This window comes from Eptesicus fuscus, chromosome 11 (genome assembly GCF_027574615.1).
Source record: "Eptesicus fuscus isolate TK198812 chromosome 11, DD_ASM_mEF_20220401, whole genome shotgun sequence".
NCBI classification, from domain to species: domain Eukaryota; kingdom Metazoa; phylum Chordata; class Mammalia; order Chiroptera; family Vespertilionidae; genus Eptesicus; species Eptesicus fuscus.
Window position 1 is genome coordinate 24,260,302 of NC_072483.1, and position 20,925 is coordinate 24,281,226.

General features: G+C 37.5%; 1 pseudogene; it reads right to left on the reverse strand.

The window, feature by feature from the left end:
* Positions 1-19,844, reverse strand: part of LOC103287817 (nascent polypeptide-associated complex subunit alpha-like) — an 89,894-nt pseudogene extending 70,050 nt beyond the window's left edge.
* Between the last annotated feature and the right edge of the window lie 1,081 nt (positions 19,845-20,925).

A 20,925-nucleotide genomic window follows, 5' to 3' on the forward strand; every position in this document is an offset into this window, starting at 1 on the left:
GAGAGAATAGCCTGTGGAATGGCCTTCTTGGAAACTAAAAATCTTTTGAATGCATTATAGGGTCTACCATCAGCAAACGTTGAGAGTGAAAGAGTAATTATCAAAATCCAACCAGCTGTTAACTTCCATTTACTGGAAAAATATTTCTCATATTCTGATGTGAGAAAGCATAAGGATTTGTTTTTTAAAGATCACCTTATGCTAGAGGAATTATAAACAGCAGGCACCGTTAACACTTAGATTAGTAGATTTTTTTTTCTTTAAGAAATGAGACTGAACCTTAGCTATCCCACCACTGAAACAAGCATCTGGAGGTGAACCCGCAAATACCAAGCAATTTCATGAGCAGCTGAAAAGCCTGAAACTCCTAAGTCCCTTGTATTTTCTAACTGATGCAATTGCTAACTTCAGTACATGGCTGTAGGAAAGGAATGATACTTTTTATTTTACTTGTGCAAACTTATACCTACTTATTTGTGAAATCCCACAAAATCCCACTCTGAAGCACTTTGGGAAGACCTTCAAATCTCTGGGAAATCTTTCTGGTTTAAAAAATTCACATGAGACTTGCATACAAATTCTGGAACAGCCTTGTTTTTCTTCTCCCATTACATTACAGGTCAAGAGGACATGAGTATGTGCTGGCCGTAAATGCTTGCAGCATAATATATGTTAGCATTCCCTCCAAATAAATATTCCCTTGAAGAAGCAAACAGAGTAGAAAGGCCAGGCAGAATGCATTGCACTTATTTAGTTCCATTGCATCATTGTATTTAGGGCCCCAAGCTGATCCCCTTAGTGTAGCTATAATTTCTTTTGGTCTTACACAGTGTACATTGGGTTAATGAGGTCAACTTCATCTCCAAATGGTACCTTACACTCATGCCATCTCTTAATAAAGCACAATTCTTTAGTGACAAGAGGGAAATAACAAATTTAGATAATCAGACTGAAATTGGGAGCATTATAGATTTTCCTCATTTTTTTTTCATGACACATATTTAATTTTATAGAAAAAACTTTCTCTGAAGTTAGCTCTCTGCTACATCTCCTACTGTCCTAGCTTTAAATCAGGCTATTATTTCTCACCCAGATTATGGCAGTAACCTATTCCTCTTTTTCTAGCCTGTCAATATATTTATTCTAATATGTACACAGATACCACAGTGATATGTCTAAAGCACATATTTTATATTCTTCTAACTTATTTAAATCTTTTGGTTCCTTGCATGTTCAAAAAGATAGAACCTCCATTACTGGTATTAAATAAATATTGGGCAAGTAACATCTAAACACACAAACAGTAGTCAAGCAATATACTTTAAGCTGCTGGACTTTGAACTTTTATGAGAAAACACACACACACACACACACACACACACACACAACAACAACCTTGAACATGGTCCCTAATAAGGTAGTCATGTCTGATAGATAAGAATGTCATATAGTAACCTGTTTTATGAAGTAATGAACTGTGGTCCTGAGAGAAAAAAATCTTTGTGAGAATAATGAATTTATCCAGGTGGACCACATCCAACAGCAGGGGCAAGAGTTTAACAACTATTAGGGGCAAGAGTTTAACAACTATTAGCTATTGTTTGAGATGCACCATGGAGGCAAGCTGTGTGCCACACCCTCAAAGCATCTGTGCACTTTGTGAGGATCAGTGATATGTGGTAAAACAATATATATTAGTAATTATGTCACTATGAGTCTCAGGATCTTTTAAGCAGGGTATCTTTCTTTCTTAATCAAGCTCCTAAATAAGGAAGACTTTTCTTTACAAAACTGAAAGAAGTAAATAGTTGAGATGAATAGAACAGATGTTTAGGAAATCCTACCTAATAATAGACAAATATGCAAATCGACCATACCTCCGACACACCACAAGCCACGCCCACAAGCCACACCCACCATCCAATCAGAGAAAGTATGCAAATTAACCCAACCAAGATGTCTACAGCCACAGAGAGCAAGGTTTCCTAGGTAACAGAGGAAGCCAAGCTTTCCGCCTGCCCTTGCCAGGCCTAAGCCTCCACTCAAGCTACAAAGTTTCAATTATAGAAGGTAAACAAATTCAAACAGCATGGCAGCAGCCACGGAGCTTGAGAGAGCAGGCCAGGGTTGCTCCCGGCAACAGGGGAAGCAAAGCTTTCCGCACATCCTGGCTGGGCCCACCTGCTTAAGGCTACAAAGTTTCAATTATAACCCCAACACAAATGGCTGCCAGCCGTGGAGGGAGCAGCAGGCTTGCCTCCACTCCAGGATACAAAGTTTCAATGGTACAAGGAAAATAAATTCCAGATACCAGGGCCTCTGCTTGGGTTGCCAGGGGGCATGGCCAGCCTGCAAACCACCACAGGCCCCTCGCTCAGGCCGCCCCATGCCCCAAGGGAACCCCACCATGATCAGAGACACCCTTCAGGACAAACCAGCTGGCCCCCACCCCTGTACCAGGCCTCTATCCTATCTAATAAAAGTAATATGCAGATTGATCATCACTGCAACACACAATATAGCTGCCCCCATGTGGTCAAAGATCCTGCCCCAAGGTGGACACAAGATGGCACCACAAGATGGCCAGCAGGAGAAGGCAGTTGGGAGGCACCCGGCCTGCAAGGGAGGGCAGTTGGAGGTGATCAACCCTGCAAGAGAGGGCAGTTAGGAGTGACCAAGCCGGCAGAGGAGGGAAGTTGGGGGCAAACAGGCTGGCAGCGGAGTGGTTAGGGGGTGATCAGGCTGGCAGACAGAAGCGGTTAGGGGCAATCAGGAATGCAGGCAGGCAAGCAGTTGGGAGCCAGCAGTCTTGGATTGTGAGAGGGATGTCCGACTGCCCGTTTAGGCCCGATACCACTGGGATCGGGCCTAAACGGGCAGTCGGACATCCCTCGATGGGATCGAGCCTAAACGGGCAGTCGGACATCCCTCAAGGGGTCCCAGATTGGAGAGGGTACAGGCTGGGCTGAGGGACAACCCCCCTCCGTGCACGAATTTCATGCACCAGGCCTCTAGTATGCAGATAAAAATGGAGCGAAGATAGATATTCCTCAACATCATAAAGGCCATATATGATAAACCCTCAGCTAATACCATATTCAATGGTGAAAAACTGAACGTTTTTCCCCTAAGATCAGGAATAAGACTGTCCACTCTCACCACTCTTATTCAACATAGTGCTGGAAGTCCTAGCCAGAGCAATAAGGCAAGAAAAAGAAATAAAAGGCATCTAAATAGGGAAGGAAGAAGTCAAACTGTCACTTTTTTGCAGATGACATAATGCTGTATATAGAAAAACCCTAAAGACTCCACCAAAAAACTATTAGAAACAATAAATACAGTCAAGTTGCAGGATACAAAATCAATGTGCAAAAATCCATTGCCTTCCTGTACACTAACAACAAAACTTCAGAAAAAGAAATAGAAAAAACAATTCCTTTTGCAATGGCAACCAAATGAATAGAATACCTAGGAATAAACTTAACAAAGAATGTGAAATACCTATATACTGAAAATTACCAAGCAGTATTAAAAGAGATTGAAAAAGACATAACAAAATGGAAAAAAAAATCCCATGTTCATGGGTTGGAAGAATCAACATAGTTATAATAGCCATATTATCCAAACCAATATACAGATTTCATGCAATCCCCATCAAAATTCCAATGTCATTTTTAAAAGAAATAGAATGAGAAATCATCAGATTTGTATGGAACCACAAAAAACCCCAAATAGCCAAAGAAATCCTGAAAAAAAAAAAAAAAGAAGAAGAATGAAGCCAAAGGTATCACACTACCTGACCACAAATTATACTACAGAGTTACAATAATCAAAACAGCATGGTATTGGCAGAGAAACAGATACACAAATGAATGGAACAGAATAGAGAGCCCAGCTATAAAATCACATGTATCTGAACAGATAATTTTTGACAAAGAAGCCAGAAACACACATTGGAGTAAAGACAGTCTCTTCAAAAAATGGTGCTGGGAAAAATTGGAAAACCACATGTAAACGAATGAAACTGGATTACAGTTTGTCCCCATGTACAAAAATCAATTCAAAATGAATCAAAGACCTAAACATAAGACCTGAAACAATAAGTTACATAGGAGAAAATATAGGTACCAAACTTATGGACCTGGATCATAGAGACCATTTTATGGACTTGAACCCAAAGGCAAGGGAGATATAGGCAAAAAAATGAATGGGACTGTATCAAACTGAAGAGCTTCTGCAAAGCAAAGGAAATGGACAACAAAACAAACAGGCACCCAACCAGATGGGAGATGATATTTGCAAACAGTAGCTCTGACAAAGGTTTAATATATTTCCAAAATATATAAAGAACTCGTGAAACTCCACACCAAACAAATGAACAAACAAACAATCCAATGAAAAACTGAGCAGAGGACCTGAAAATACACCTCTTCCAAGAAGACATACAAACAGCCAAAGATATATGCAAAGATGTTCAACCTCACTGGCAAGTAGGGAAATGTAAATCAAAGCGACAAGGAGGTACCACATTACACTTGTTAGAGTGGCCATTATCAACAAGACAAGCAATAAGAAGTGTTAGAGAGGTTGTGGAAAAAAGGGAACTCTCATTCAATGCTGGTGGGAATGTACACTGGTATACCAGTAACCACTATGGAAAGCATTCTGGTGATCCCTCAAAAAATTAAGAATAGAACTACCATATGACCCAGCAATCCCACTCCTGGGTATATACCCGAAAAACTCGAAATCATGTATTTGCAAAGATATATGCACCCCTATTTCATTGCAGCATTAATCATGGTGGCCAAGACATGGAAACAACCAAAGTATCCTGCGGTAGAGGATTAGATAAAGAATAAATGGTACATATACACAATAGAATACTATTCAGCCATTGGAAAGGATGAAATAGCCCTATTTGCAACAAGATGGATGGACCTTGAGAACATTATGCTAAGTGAAATAAGTCAGACACAAAAAACTAAGAACTATATGATTTCACTCATATGTGGGATATAAAACTGAAACTTATGAACACAAACAGCAGTGTGGTGGTTACCAGATGGAAGAGTGTGGGGGGAAAAGGGGGTCCTAATATACCAAGCATGTCAAACTCAAAGGCTAACACGGGCCAAATAAATAAGGTTTAAGTTTATGTAGGCTGCAAAAAAACAAAAGCTTCAATTTTCATAGAAATGTAGGTTTATTTCAATAGAGACATGCTGAATAAAAAGGGCTGAAATAAATGAGTAATCATTAACATAAAATAATAGAAAATTTTAATAAAAATTAATAATTTTTCTTGAACATTAACTTACCAGACACTGAATAACTGCACAAATTAATAAGCATAATGCAAATAAACCTATTTTTTTTTGCTCTCTGAAAGTGAAATAGTTCCTGTGTGCACACCAAACAAGTCAGTGCAAGACTAATGATGCAGCAATTGGATGCTAAAATATTTGAGAGAAATGGTGCACCTATGCATAAGGTGAGTAAGGGAAATGAATGCAACCCGATTATAGTAATCAGTCATTAGCGAACATTGTAGTTTTTTATTAATAACTAGAGGCCCGGTGCACTAAATTCATGCATTGGCGGGGGGTGTCCCTCAGCCCAGCCTGCACCCTCTTCAATCTGGGACCCCTCAGGGGATATCTGACTGCGGCAGTCGGACATCCCTCTCACAATCTGGGACTGCTGGCTCCCAACCGCTTGCCTACCTGCCAGCCTGATCACTCCCTAACCACTCCCTGCCAGCCTGATCAATGTCTAACTGATCCCCTGTTGGCCTGATTGCCCCCAACTGCCCTCCCCTGCTGGCCTGATCACCCACAACTACCCTCCCCTACCAGCCATCTTGTGGGGCAGCCATCTTTGACCACATGGGGGTGGCCATCTTATGCAAGGGCGTACGTGTCAATTTGCATATTACCTCTTTATTATGTAGGATTATGTATAACAGGGTATTTTAAAAATTAAGTTACAAAATTTTTATTAAAACATTTCTTACATACCGTTATATTGGCTGGGCTGCAAAAATATTCATTGTGGGCCGTATGCGGCCTGTGGGCCGCGAGTTTGACATGCCTGTTAAGGTGACAGGAGAAGATGTGACTTTGGGTGGTGGACACATGGTGCAATATACAGATCTTGTAACATAGAAACTCACACATGAAACCTATATGCTTATGCTAACAAATGTCACCCTGATCAATTTAATAAATAATTTAAAAAAAAATGAACAATAAAATGGTAATGAATACATATCTATAAACAATCAAATCTAAAAATCAAGATAAATGAACAAGGAATCTAATGGACAAAATAAACTGATGAATAAAATAGAACCAGAGGCATGGAAACATGGAACAGACTAACAAATCTCAGACAGAAATGGGGAGGGAGGAAAGGAAAAGATTAACCCAAGATCTTATATTCATATATGCATTACCTATGGACACAAAAAATAGGGTGATAAAGGCCTGGGGTGGGGTGGAAACTGGGTGGAGGGGGGGAAATAGGGGTAAAAAGGTGGACATCTATAATATTTTCAAAAATAAAGATTTTAAAAATAAATAAATAAGAGAAATGGTAAACGGGAAAATTGAAAATATGAACAAATCTAAATAAGTGTTTACAGTATAAAACAATATTAATACTTTGCTGACAAATATGGAGTATAATAAAAAATCAGGTAAAATGATAAACAAACAAACAAAAGCAATGCATCAATAATGCCAAAGAGAAAACAGGCAAATGAAAATAAATCATTGTTAGGTTCTGTATTGTTTTAGTTTCCTAAATCCAAATATTCATATTGCATTTTAAGGGTAACCACTAAAAATAAATATAAATTGTGCTGTTTTCAGACTAGCAAAATGAGTGTATAGATAAGTGTGTTGGGGGAAACAGTGCAAATACAAATAACACTCAGTCAGTCCCAAAGAACATTGGAAATATGGACACTGGAATGCATGGGAAAAAATAAGGTAAACAGAAATCACAGAATTGTAGAAAATAAAATTACTGAAAATAAATAAACTACAAAGTGGAAGAGCCAACAATAAAGCAAAATCCACAGATGATAGCAACTGATTAGATTTGGGGCCCAAGGAAAGAGAATATTAAAGATCTGCCCTGTTTTAGTGGTATCTATTGCTGGGGCTGTTGGTGGTTGGGGAGGGGCATTATAAGTGAAAGCGAAGTAATCAGCCAAGTTTTTTAAGAGATTGTTTTAAAAACAAATAGCTCATACTATAGTTTTAAACCAACGTACTTTTGAATTTAAATATCTGACCTATTTGAAAGGAGTTTTGATGGTTTATCAGTTTTCTATTTTTTTGTTTTTTCTTCGAAACAAATAATATATACCATAAAATATAAGTGAAAAAAGAATTGATGATATAGGAGAAACTCCTTGTTCCAAACAAGATAAAGCTATATAATATACAATGAGAGAAACTTTTTGAAAGAAAATTAAATAACTTGAAGGTCACAAAGGATGACCTGAATCCTGTGTCACTGGTCTTTACTCCCCAAGGTTGGGAGTGGATGACAAAAGACCAATAGTTCAAGAGGAACCTAATTGCGAAGGTCTGGTGATTTATTTTCTTTTATTTGGAGCCTGTAAGGAGCAAGTTCCCAGAGTAAATATCAGGGTATATGCATTGGCAGAAGAGGTCCTTACTACCCATTCAGAGAATCACAAGACTTCTGATATTTCTTCATGTTTACCCCAAGAAGACAAAGATAACTAAAGGCTATATAGTTGGGGTGAGGAGGGAGCAGAACGTCTTAATTTTCACAGTGATAGATGGCACAGAACTCAGAATTTAAACAATGAAAATAAGAGGTTATGTTTAAAAATCAGTGGAATTGTACACCATCGTCTAAAGTTCCAGTGGTTGGCAAACTGCGGCTCTGATGACTAATGAGTTTGCCGACCACTGACCTAGACTCTCGATTCCAATAATTACAGGCTGTTGTTGTTCCTTGTGATTAAACCCCTATCCCAGTGGTCAGTAAACTCATTAGTCAACAGAGTGGCAAACCGTGGCTTGCGAGCTGCATGTGGCTAGCGAGCCGCAGTTTGCCGACCATTGGTCTAAACTAACAAGATGCTTATTAATGCAAGGATGAGAAATCTTTCCTCTCTGTCACAATAATATGTGAGCCCTGGACTGATTTCCCCACTTACTGGTATTCCTCTAGTCTAGATCTATTCTTTTCTGCCTTGCTTTGGACCTACAGGTTGATTGTATGAACTGCCTCATTTGGGCAGGCCCTGTTACCATCTGAATTATGATTATGGTTGGATTTGGACAATAAGAAGTACAACAAGAGATGAGTCAGATGAAAAAAAATGGGTCAGGGTACTTATTTACACATCCAACTTACCCACTTCATACCTCACACCAATCCATCTCTTCTTGCAAAGACAAATTTTGGCAGTGGCTGCCTTTTTCTCCATGATATATGACTATTCATTTTCCCTGGGTTCCAGACACTGTCTCATCTGTTGGCTCTTTTGGTATTGGGTAGTATCAACTTCCTCTTCTTTTGAATCCTTGAGTGATTTGCCATCCCTTATTCATATACCTTAACTTTGTCCATACCTCTGTAAATAATCCTATCTTCAAACTCTCTCCTTTACTTCTTTGAGTGTAAAATTTATTACCTGATATCTAATTAAGACCACCCTCTGGTAAAACTCCAAGGAAAAGATGGAGACAGAAATTACTGAATTGATTAAATATTTACTCAGAAAACATTAGAAGCCATGTTTTGTTTTGTGTGTTTTTTTTGAGCCAGTAGATGATTTTTCACTGAAAAAGAACATGCTGTATAAAAAGTAAATAAAATTCTATTAGACACATGAAACTTCTCATTTTGTATACTTGCATTTGTGGCCTTTAAAATTCAACCAACTACATATGAAGACATTGCTTTTCAATTATCTTTTGAAAGTAATTTCAAGAAAAAAATTTGGACTCCTTCCAAAAGACGTCATTTTTAAAGGAATTCGCTAGATTATTTTTAAAAGTCTCATAATTGAACATTAGTCTCAAATCAAATACTCATTTACATCTAAATTTTTTCAACTTCTCTATGACTTATTTGTAAAATCAATAGTAGAGTTTAATCATATGTTTAAGGAGTCATTTGTAATTTAGGAGTAGTAAAGATGCAATTATTAATTTACTTGGATTTGTTTTAAATTTATAGGCTATTAATTTACTAGGCTTTGCTCAGTTGTATGAGTAATAAAGATTGGAAATTAAACTCACAATGTGTTTAAATTCACTATTCTTGATCTGTGTTCTTTCTTTTTAAAGGAGATCTGTGTGTATACATACATATGTGTATGTTTTTGTTTCCCTGTGTATAGGTGTGTTGAGCAAACTCTAGATAGGATAAACCCAAAGAAATCCAGGATAAGACACATAATCTAACTTCTGAAAATGAAAGTCAAGAGAAAAGTACACTGAAAACAGCAGAAATGATGCATTACTTACTTAAGAACACCAATTCGGATAACAGAGGATTTCTCATCTGAAACCATATAGTCCAGAAAAAAAAAAGGCACAACATTTTTCAAGTGCTGAACAAAAATAACCCCAAATTCAACATCTGATGAAATTATCCTTCAAGATAAAGACATTCTAAGATGAAGAATAAAAAAGAGAATTTGCCACTAGCAAATCTATCATTAAAGAATGGCTAAAGGAAGTTTTATAAACAGTAAGGAAATGATCATAGAAAAAGATTAGGAACTTCAGAAAAGAAATTTGGAATGAATAAAAATTGAGTCAATACAAATAGAGTCTTAAATCATTTAATGATTGAAGAAAAATTATGACACCATCTGATATGGTGTTCAATGTTCGTAGAAGAAATACCAGTGTCTATTATATGGTAGAAGTAGGGAGGGTAAAAGAATATAAATGGAAGTAAAATTTCCACAATTCCCTTGAAATAATAAAATCCCAATACCAGTAGGCTTTAATAAGTTACATAAAAATACTATAATATCTGAGCAACCACTAAGAAAGTAATGCACAGCTATATACTGAAAACAAATAAATCAAGATGAGCCTTTAAAAAATGTTTTAAGTATTAAAATACGTCAACTTGGATTAGTTTTAAATTTATAAGCTATTAATTTACTAGGCTATTAATTATGGTTTCAGGTGGCATAAATGGAAAGATATTTGAGTGTTTCCCTCATAAGCAATGGATGCAGGGCTGTGATGCCCTAACTAGGCAGCTGACATTGGCTTAGGGATAGATTTGGGATCCACAGGGACAAATTCAAAATGAAAGAAGTGAGAGCCTCCGCCAGGGATCATCTGGGTGATACAGAGTGAATGTAAAATCAATTATAAAAAGTCACTAAGTGTAAAATAGTCACCGTCAAAAAAAGTTAAAATGCCAAGGTCAGCAGAAGTTCAAAGCCAAGCCCAGTGAGATCTGAGAGGAGGGCTGGAGGAAGCACAGAGGTTGGGAAAGGAAGGCTGGTTCGTGGTTTGCTGCTATGGGCTGACAATTGTTTGGTGCATTAGCTGAAGTCATTGGACTCATTTGATGTGGCAGAGTCAGAAAGTACAGTGTAGGAAACACATAATAGCCATTATTGGGTTTCATACTATTGAGGAGCTTTTCTTACGTTGCCTTGTTAAGCCTGAGTGACAAGGCATTCTAGCTCGATTTCATGAATGATTTAATAAAGACTTAGTAAATTTAATTACGTGGATAAAATAATTTAGCCACATATGACTAGATTAAGATATGCATCTTGTCTTTTATATGTTTTGCTTATAGGCATATTCTACAGTTGAACTGAGCAAAGAATCTGGGTTGGTAACCAATCTCTCAACTACCTCCTCTCTCCAATAATAAGCCGTGTACTTATTCACTTCAAGGTTAAAAACTATTTTCTTAACTAGCTTTTTTATTATAAGAACAGACAAATTCTTAAAAGAAAACAAAGTAGGACCTTGGTTGACTAAGATCACAGGCAATTTTTAAAAATTAAGTAAAAGTCAAAGGTAAAAATAAATAAGAACTATGCAATGGAATTGGAATCATTTTCTGTTAAAAGATTGGTGTGTTGTTTGCCTTTATTACTTATTAAATGATGAATTTTATAGAAAAAAACTAGAAGCCCGGTGCACAAAATTCGTGCACGGCGGGGGGTTGTCCCTCAGCCCAGCCAGTACCCTCTCCAATCTGGGACTCCTGGAGGATGTCTCCTGGTGGGATCGGGCCTAAACGGGCAGTCGGACATCCCTCTCACAATCCAGGACTGCTGGCTCCCAACTGCTTGCCTGCCTGCCTTCCTGATTGCCCCTAACCACTTCTGCCTGCCAGCCTGATCACCCCCTAACCACTCCGCTGCCAGCCTGGTTGATGCTTAACTGCTCCCCTGCCAGCCTGTTTGCCCCCAACTTCCCTCCTCTGCCAGCCTGGTCACCCCTAACTGCCCTCTTCTGCAGGGTTGATCACCTCCAACTGCCCTCCCTTGCAAGCCTGGTCCCTCTCAACTTCCCTCCCTTGCAGGCCTGGTCCCTCACAACTGCCCTCCCTTGCAGGCCGGGTGCCTACCAACTGCCCTCCCCTGCTGGCCATCTTGTGGTAGCCATCTAGTGTCCACATGGGGGCAGAATCTTTGACCACATGGGGGCAGCTATATTGTGTGTTGCAGTGATGATCAATCTGCATATTACTCTTTTATTAGATAAGATAGAGGCCTGGTGCACAGGTGGGGGCCAGCTGGTTTGCCCTGAAGGGTGTCCCTGATCAGGGTGGGGTTCCCCTGGGGCATGGGGCGGCCTGAGTGAGGGGCCTGTGGTGGTTTGCAGACCAGCCACGCCCCCTGGCAACCCAAGCAGAGGCCCTAGTATCTGGGATTTATTTTCCTTCTACAATTGAAACTTTGTAGCCTGGAGTGGAGCCAAGCCTGCTGCTCCCTCCAGGGCGGCAGCCATTTCTGTGGCAGTTAATTCACCTTCTATAATTGAAACTTTGTAGCCTTAAGCGGGTGGGCCTGGCCAGGGTGTGTGGAAAGCTTTGCTTCCCCTGTTGTCGGCGGCAACCCTGGCCTGCTCTCTCAAGCTCCATTCTGCAGCCATTTGTTTGAATTTGTTTACCTTCTATAATTGAAACTTTGTAGCTTGAGTGGAGGCTTAGGCCTGCAACGGCTATGGGAAGCTTGGCTTCCTCTGTTACCTGGGAAGCCTTGCTCTCTGTGGCTGTAGCCATCTTGGTTTGGGTTAATTTGCATACCCGCCCTGATTGGCTGGTAGGCGTGGCTTGGCTGGTAGGCGTGGCTTATGTAGCAGAGTGATGGTTAATTTGCATGTTACCATTTTATTAGAGAGGATGATGTATTTCCACAATTCATGTTTCTTTTTCTTAGAAGTCAGTGTTTAAAAACATAAGCCCTAAGTTACCTGCAAGTGACCTGGAGAAATCTAGATCTGATTCTTCTTTCTTTAAAAAAAAAAAAGGGTTTTTTATTGATTGTAGAAAGAGGAAGGTAGAGGGAGAGAGACAGAGAAACATTGATATGCTGCCTCCTGCACACCCTCAACCTGGGCATGTACCATGACAGGGAATCAAACCTGCGACCTTTTGATGCATGGGATAACGCTCAACCAACTGAGCCACACACACCAGGGCCAGATCTGATACTTCTTAATTGTGCAACTGTGGGGTGATGCGAACCTCTCTAAGGTTTAGTATATTCATGTGTAAATTGAGGGATAATTATTGGGGTGCTTAGAGATTAAATCAATGACACATATCAAATAGTTCAGTGTCTTCCTGGGAAAGTATTTCTTGGAAAGCAATTTACTTTTTAATGAATACCAGGCAAACAATTTTGTTAAAAATCATTGATAGGGAATAATGTTGACAAAGAGATAGTGATGATCTTCCATTAGAAATTTACCTCCACTTCTGTCTACACCTTGAATCCTGAACAAAAATAACCAGTAAAAGACTCATAGTCATTTGGGACATGGGTAAAAGCCCTTTAAAGAAAACAAATGTAACAAAACATAAAATAATTTTTAAAAATACTGTAGAAAGTTGGAGGGGGGGTCAATAGGGGAAAAAGGAGACATATGTAAAACTTTAGACAATAAAAAAATGCTATAGAAAGATAATACGTATTCAGTTTTAGAAAGATAAATAAAAAGATTATTTTTGGGGGAAAATGATTGTAAAGAAAAACAAGCTGCAGCTTCTCTCACAGCTAAAAAACATGGAGTAAAAGAAGATAGCTAAGCCCCTTAGGCAGAATGCTATGAATTCCAATAGTGTACAGTAGAGAGAGGAATTGACAGAAGACTAATTTTTCAAGGAGAAAATGTTTGAAAAAGTTAGCACTTGGATCAATATATCATCCTGGTTTTAAAAAAAAATGAGTGGCATCTTGGGAGTGGATTTTTATTTTTTAATCAAATGTAAATATAAAAACAAAGATCCTTTACAACTTTAAATTATCGATGGTACTATGAGTGATTGCAATAATTTTATTTTTGTAAAGAACACATTCATTCAAAAACTAACACTTTGTTTCTGGTAGTCATTTATCAACAATATGATATTATTTTTATAAAATAATCTAAAATGATATAAACATTTTTCATTGTAGAAAAATTTCTATCCATTTCAGATAATTTACAAAATATCAACTCTATTATAAGGGCCTATGTCATTTAAAAAATTAAAACTTCAACATTAGAACTTTCATTTCATTACACAATATTTGTCAAGCTAATTCATCACACTTGTTCATTCTCACATCTTCCATTGATAGTGGAGTGTGAATTAGTGTTTCTGGGAAACGAAGCATTTCCTAACACTGTCAGCTAAAATCATAAAATTCCCAGCAAACTGCAAAGCATTTTTTCATTTAGTGGCTAGACTTGAGTAACTACAATATTTACCTAATATGTCACACTGAAATAAGTAAATAACTTTTAATGTAAAATTGCATTCATTGTAGTTTAACAGCGTATAAGTACAGAGACCAGGATACATTTGATTTGGGCAGATCTCAAGAAGATGCCAATTTATTTAGGTTTATGATTATGTAAATAAATTAACAAATGCTGCAGAAAGATCTTACGTAATGGGTACAAAATAAGGAAATGTTTGAAATTTTGGTATGAACCCCAAAATAGAAACTATATAAAAATTGAAAGTCAGAAGATCATGAAACGCAAACATTAAACATAACAAGAGTTGTATCAACACACAACTAGAGAAACTTAGCTAACATCCTTAAAAAATGTGCAGCAGGCTTCCTCATTAGCATTAGTGATTATATGCTTGTTGAGGGAAGAAACTTCAAAATTCATCTTGCAATGCCTAAAGACTTTCACCTCAATAAATAAGGCAGACGGGGAGAAAATATTCAGAGTACATATATCTGGATGACAACTTTAATGCAGAATATGGGAAAAAAATTTTTAAAATCTATATTAATAAGAAAACATTCAATAAAAAATGCTAAAAGTCACAAAGAGATACTGTATTTAAAAAGATCAATAAATGCCAGTAGGCTCAATAGACATCAGGTAATTGCAAATTCAGCCGCAATGACATGACATTTGTTATCCACTAAAATACCTGGCATATAAAAGACTGATACTACTAAATAGTTGTAACTATACAGAATAACTAGACGTCCCATACATTCCTCATGGGAGTGTAAAATAATACAACCACTTTTAAAGACCTGTTTGACAGTTTGTTATAAATTTAAAAATATATCTACACTATGATTGAGCAATTCAACTACCAGATTATTATTAAAGAATATATATATATATATATATATATATATATATATATATATCTGCTTACCAAAACTAATTGTACAAAAATGTTATAGAGGCCTTATGCATTAAATAAAAAACTAGAGTTCTTTAGTGTCCATCAACAAGAGGAATGGATAAACATATTGTGGTATATTCATAAAATGCAGGGTCAGTATTAGAACGAGGCAAAAAAGATATACATATATGTTTGTGTGTGTTGATATGTATTTTCTATTAAATATACCTAATAAAATATATTATTAATGTCACATTAATATGATTAATTTAATTTATTATTAATTTAATCTAATACATTCATAATATATTATAATGTATGTACATATATGAATACTTAAACACATATCTATGCTATACATTTATCATGGCCAACTGCATAATTTATTGGGTCTATGCAAAATGGAAATGTGGGGCCTTTTGTTCAAAAAGCAGAGAAAAGAATACCATTACTGTTCATATCTGTGTTGCACAAAGCCAGTTTTCAACGAATATAAGATCACTTACCAAATACATGAAATCACTGAAATTACACACTCCATATTTTGCAATTGGGACATGCAAGTTTACACAATGGAATACTACACAGAAATAAAAAAAAAAAAAAGAACTCTTACCATTTGAAACAGAATGGATGGACCTAGAGAGTATTATGCTGAGCGAAATAAGCCAGTCAGAGAAAGGTAAGTATCATATGATCTAACTCATATGTAGAATCTAATTAACCAAATGAACTGATAATCAAAAATAGACCCAGAGACATAGAAGCATGAACAGATTGTTGAACCTCAGAGGGAAGGCAGGGGAGGGTGGGTGGGAAGAGATCAACCAATGAACTTGTATGCATATATGCATGACCCATGGACACGGAAAATGGGGTGGTGAGGGCCTGAGGGAGGGGCACGAGGCTGGAAGAGATTAATGGAGGAAAAAGGAGTACCTATGTAATATTTTCAATAATAAATATTAAAAAATAAAACAAATAGAGACTGCTACAGGAGGAGGTGGTTTGAGAGATGAGAGATAACAGAAATTCAATGTTGTATGTACTAAATTTAAATGTCCATTATATATCATAGAATAAATGTCAATTTGGCTGTTGGATCTGTGAGTATGGAGAGCAGAGAAGACATCTGATCTGGAGATTTAAATAAGAGTTGTCGGCATAGTGGTGACATGATATTTAAAGCCATGAGAAGTAAGAAAAGCTAATATAACAAGTATAGATGGAGAAAAAAGAGGAGTGAGGACTCAACCTTGGAACACTCCAGTATTCAGAGATCAAAGAAATGACATGTAACCTCCAATGGAAACTTGAAAATTAACTTTGGCAAGCAACTTAATCTTTCCAAACATATTCACTCATCTGTAAAGTAATGATAATGATGACCTATATTGAAATTTGCTGAGGAATGAAAGATAAAACTAGTGAAAGAAATTAAGAAAGATACAAATAAGTGGAAGCATATACCATGTTCATGGATTGAAAAATTAACATAATTAAAATGTCCAGAAAAAAAGGGGACATATGTCATATTTTCAACAATAAAGATTAAAAAACAACAACAAATGTCCATACTACCCAAAGTAATCTATAGATTCAATGCAATTCCTTTTAAAATACCAATGGCATATTTCAAAGATCTAGAAAAAAAATTCCAAAAATGTATATGGAACCAAAAAAGGCCCTGAATAGCCACATCAATCTTAAGAAAGAACAAAGTTAAAGGTATCACCATGGTGGATATCAAACTATACTACAAGTCCATTGTAATTAAAACGGCCTGGTCCAGGTGTAAGAACAGGCATATAGACCAATGGAACAGAACAGAGAACCCAGAAATCAACTCATGCCTTTATGGTCAATTAATATTTCATAAAGAAGGCAAGAGCATACAATGGAGTAAAGACAGTCTCTTCAACAAATGATGTTGGGAAAATTGGACAGGTATATACAAAAAAATGAAACTAGACCAAAAACTTACACTGTACACAAGAATATATTCAAAATAGATAAAAGACTTAAATGTGAAAATCCTATAAGAAAGCAAAGGCAGTAGAATATCAGATTCTCTCGCAGCAACATTTTTGCCTATATGTCTCCAAGGACAAGGGAAACTCAGGAAAAGTTAAACAAATCAGACTACATCAAGCTAAAAAGTTTCTGCACAGCAAAAGAAATCATCAACAAAATGAAAAGGGAACCCTCTGTACAGGAGAACACATTTGTCAATGATACATCTGATAAAGGGTAAATTTTGAAAATATATAAAGAACTTATAGAATTCAACACTAGGAAGACAAACAATCCAATTTAAAAATTGGGCAAAGGACCTGAATAGACACTTTTCCAAAGAGGAAGTACAGATGGCCAATAGATAGCTGAAAAAATGCTCAACATCACTAATCATCAGAGAGATCCAAATTAAAACTACAATAAGCTATCACCTCACACCTGTCAGAATGGCTACTATCAATAAATCAACACAAGTGCTGGAGAGGATGTGGAGAAAAGGGAATGCAGACTGATGCAGCCATTGTGGAAAACAGTAAAAATTAAAAATGGAACTGCCTTATGATCCAGCAATTCCAATTCTGGAAATTTATCTTAAGAATCCCAAACACCAGTCAGAAAGAATATACTGTATGTACCCCTATGTTCATAGCAGCATTATTTACAATAACAAGATCTGCAAACAGCCCAAGTGTTCATCAGCAGATGAGTGGATAAAAAAAACTGTGGTACATTTACACAATGGAATACTACTTGGCTGTAAAAAGAAGGAACTCTTATCCTTTGCAATAGAATGGATGGTTCTGGAGAGTGTTAGCTAAACGAAATAAGCCAGTCAGAGAAAGACAAATACTATATGATCTCACTAATATATGGAATCTAATGAACAAAATAAACTTACAAAAAGGAACCAGAAGCATGGATACACGGAACAAACTGATGGGTCCCAGAGGGGAGGAGGTGGGGGTGACTGGATAAAGAAGTTGAAGGGATTAGCTAAAGAACATACGAGTATATGCATATCCCATGGACATGGACAATAGTGCGAGAAGGTCAAGGGAAGTAGAGGTGGGCAAAAGGGCAGGGGTGGATGGAGAAAATCTGCAATAATATCAACATTAATTTAAAACACATAAAAGAGTGTTATCTAAACTGTCTGAGTACTCAACAAAATTTCCCTTTTACTCAAAATTGTCTCCCTCCTCTGGTTCATTTTCCATGCTTTCTCCATAGACCTAAAAACAAACCATAACAAAAGGGTCATTTTATTTTTTAATTTGTATTATCACTGTTTGTCTTCTTTTTTTCCCTCTTATGGAATTTATTGTGGTGACAGTGGTTAAAAAAATTATACAGGTTTCAGGTGCACAATTCTACAACACATCATCTGTACACTGCATTGTGTGTACACCACCCCAAGTCAAATCTTCATCCATCACCATTTACCCCCTCATACCCTCCTCCACCTGCTTCTACCCCTCCTACCCCCAGTAATACCTCAATTATGAGTCAGTTGCCCAGAAAAGGAAATATGTCTTGATTATTTTTGTAACTCTACCATTGAATATATTGCCTGGAAATGAAAGACACTATTTTTCCCCCCTAAAGAATGAATGTACTCTCAGCCAACAAGGTCAATTCCATTGCCCTAAAGAAGCCTTTACTATAGCTCCTACTCCTCCTTTTCAAGACAATCAGGAATCTGACCTGTAAGAAATAATGTTTCACATTTCTCTGTTATGTTCACTTGAACTCTATGAACTAAACTGATTCAATAATAAATTTATCACATTTCTTTCTTCCTGGGTTAAAAGAAATAACAGTAACATCTTTAAACATGGTAATACTTATGGTAAATAAGTAACTCTCCCAACCTACTCAGATATCTAAGTTGAAAACTAAGTGTTTTTTGACATACAGTAGAATTTATAAAATGTCAAGATAGCTTCTACTTTAATGTTATTCACAACTTTGAAATGCTTCAATTTATGATTCATACTTGTGAAGTACCTCTCTCTGTTTTCAGTGGAAAAACAGCCATTTTCATTAACGATAACCTACATAATTGTGTTACAAGGTCCAATGCTGAACCAAGGAGAAGATTACTATTACATATTTATGTCTTTTAAACAAATATCTTTGGTAATTCTAAAGTCGAGGCCCTGGCCAGGTAGCTCAGTTGGTTAGAGTGTTGTTCCCCATAGGCCAAGGTTATGGGTTTGATCCCTGGTCAGGGCACAAAGAAGAATCATCCAATGAATGCATAAATAAGTGGAACAACACAATCGATGTCTTTCTCTCTCTCCCTCTCCTTTTCTTACTACCTGAAATTAATCAGTAAATTTTTTAAAAATAAAATAAGTAGTCTAATCTTTTAGGAGTTTTTATTATAAACTAGGGGCCCAGTGCATAAATTTGTGCACTTTGAAAGGAACTGTGGGCCGCGAGGCTGTGGTGGGCACAGGGGTGGGTCTTGGCCCATCATCCGTGCCCCTGTCTGGCCACTCCCACCATGGCCCCAGGTCCCCTGTCTGCCAGCAGCCCCACGCGCTGATGGCACTGGCCCTGCTCACACACACTGACGGCTCAGAGTGATTGGGGCTGGCGCCAGCAGTGGGTGCAAGCAACAGCTGTCAAACCTGATCGCCCCTCAGGAGCAGGAGGAGGTGGAGAAGCCCTCAGGAGCAATCAGGGCTGGTAGCCGTGGCTCGCACCCATTGACGGCACCGAGCAATTGGGACCAGCTCCAGGCGCTGGCAGCGGGTGCAAGCAGCAGCTCTGGCACTGGCAGCGGGTGCGAGCGGGCCCAGTGCAGGCAGCAGGTGCAAGTGCCCAATGGGACCGCAGAACACGGGAGCAAAGAATTTCCAGTAATCACTGGCTGGCCCCGATGACAGCAACCAGTGCCCCGCCTTGGTCTGGTGCCCCCACTCACCTGCTCCACTATCCCGACACAGCCGATGCCCGCGATAGTCCATGCTCTGTTACCTGCTGCCAACGCCCGCCATGTTCCATGCACGCCCCCTGGTGGTCAGTACACATCATAGAGACTGGTTGTTCAGTTGTTTGGTTGTTCTGCCATTCAGTCTATTTGCATATTAGGAATATATATATATATATATATATATATATATATATATATATATTTGTTGGATTTTATCAAATGCTTTTTCAGCATCTATTGATATGATCATGTGGTTTTGATCCTTCATTTTGATTATGTGGTATATCATATTTATTGATTTATAGATAATGTACCAATTTTGCATTCCTGGAATAAGTCCCACTTGATCATGGTGCATGATCTCTTTAATGTATTGCTGGATATGGTTTGATAATATTTTGTTTAGGATTTTAGCATCTGTGTTCATCAGGTATATTGGCATATAATTTTCTTTCTTTGTAGTGTCTTTATTTGGTTTTTGAATTAGAATAATGCTGGCTGTGTAAAATGATCTTGGGAGTCTTTCCTCCTCTTGAATTTTTTGGAATAGTTTGAGAGGGATAGATGTTAGTTCTTTGAATGTTTGGTAAAATTCTCTTATGAAGCTATCCAGTCTAGGACTTATGTTTGTTGGAAGTTTGTTTTTGGGTTTGTTTGTGTGTTTTTTCTCTGCCTCAATTTCATTTGTTGTAATCTATCTATTCAGATTATCTGATTCTACCTGATTCAGTTTTGGAAGACTGTATGTTTCTAGGAATTTAGCCACTGCACCCATATTGTCCAATTTTTGGCATACAGTTGTTTATAATATTTTCTTACAATCCATTGTATTTCTTTGGTGTCAGTTGTTAGTTTTTCTCTTATATTTCTGATTTTATTTATTTGACTCCTCTCTTTTTTTCTTGATAAATTCTGGTTAAAGGTTTGTCAATCTTGTTTATTTTTTTTTTAAAGGAATTCTAGATACAAAACAGGCAGGTTTAGGAAGTCATAGAGGTAAAGAAAGAGGGTCCATGGGAGAGGAATGCATAAGTGGGGTCTTGTAGACGCCAAAATGCTTATCTTACTTGTACATGAGATAAAGAAATGTTTCAAGATAAGGGGAGAGAATGAGG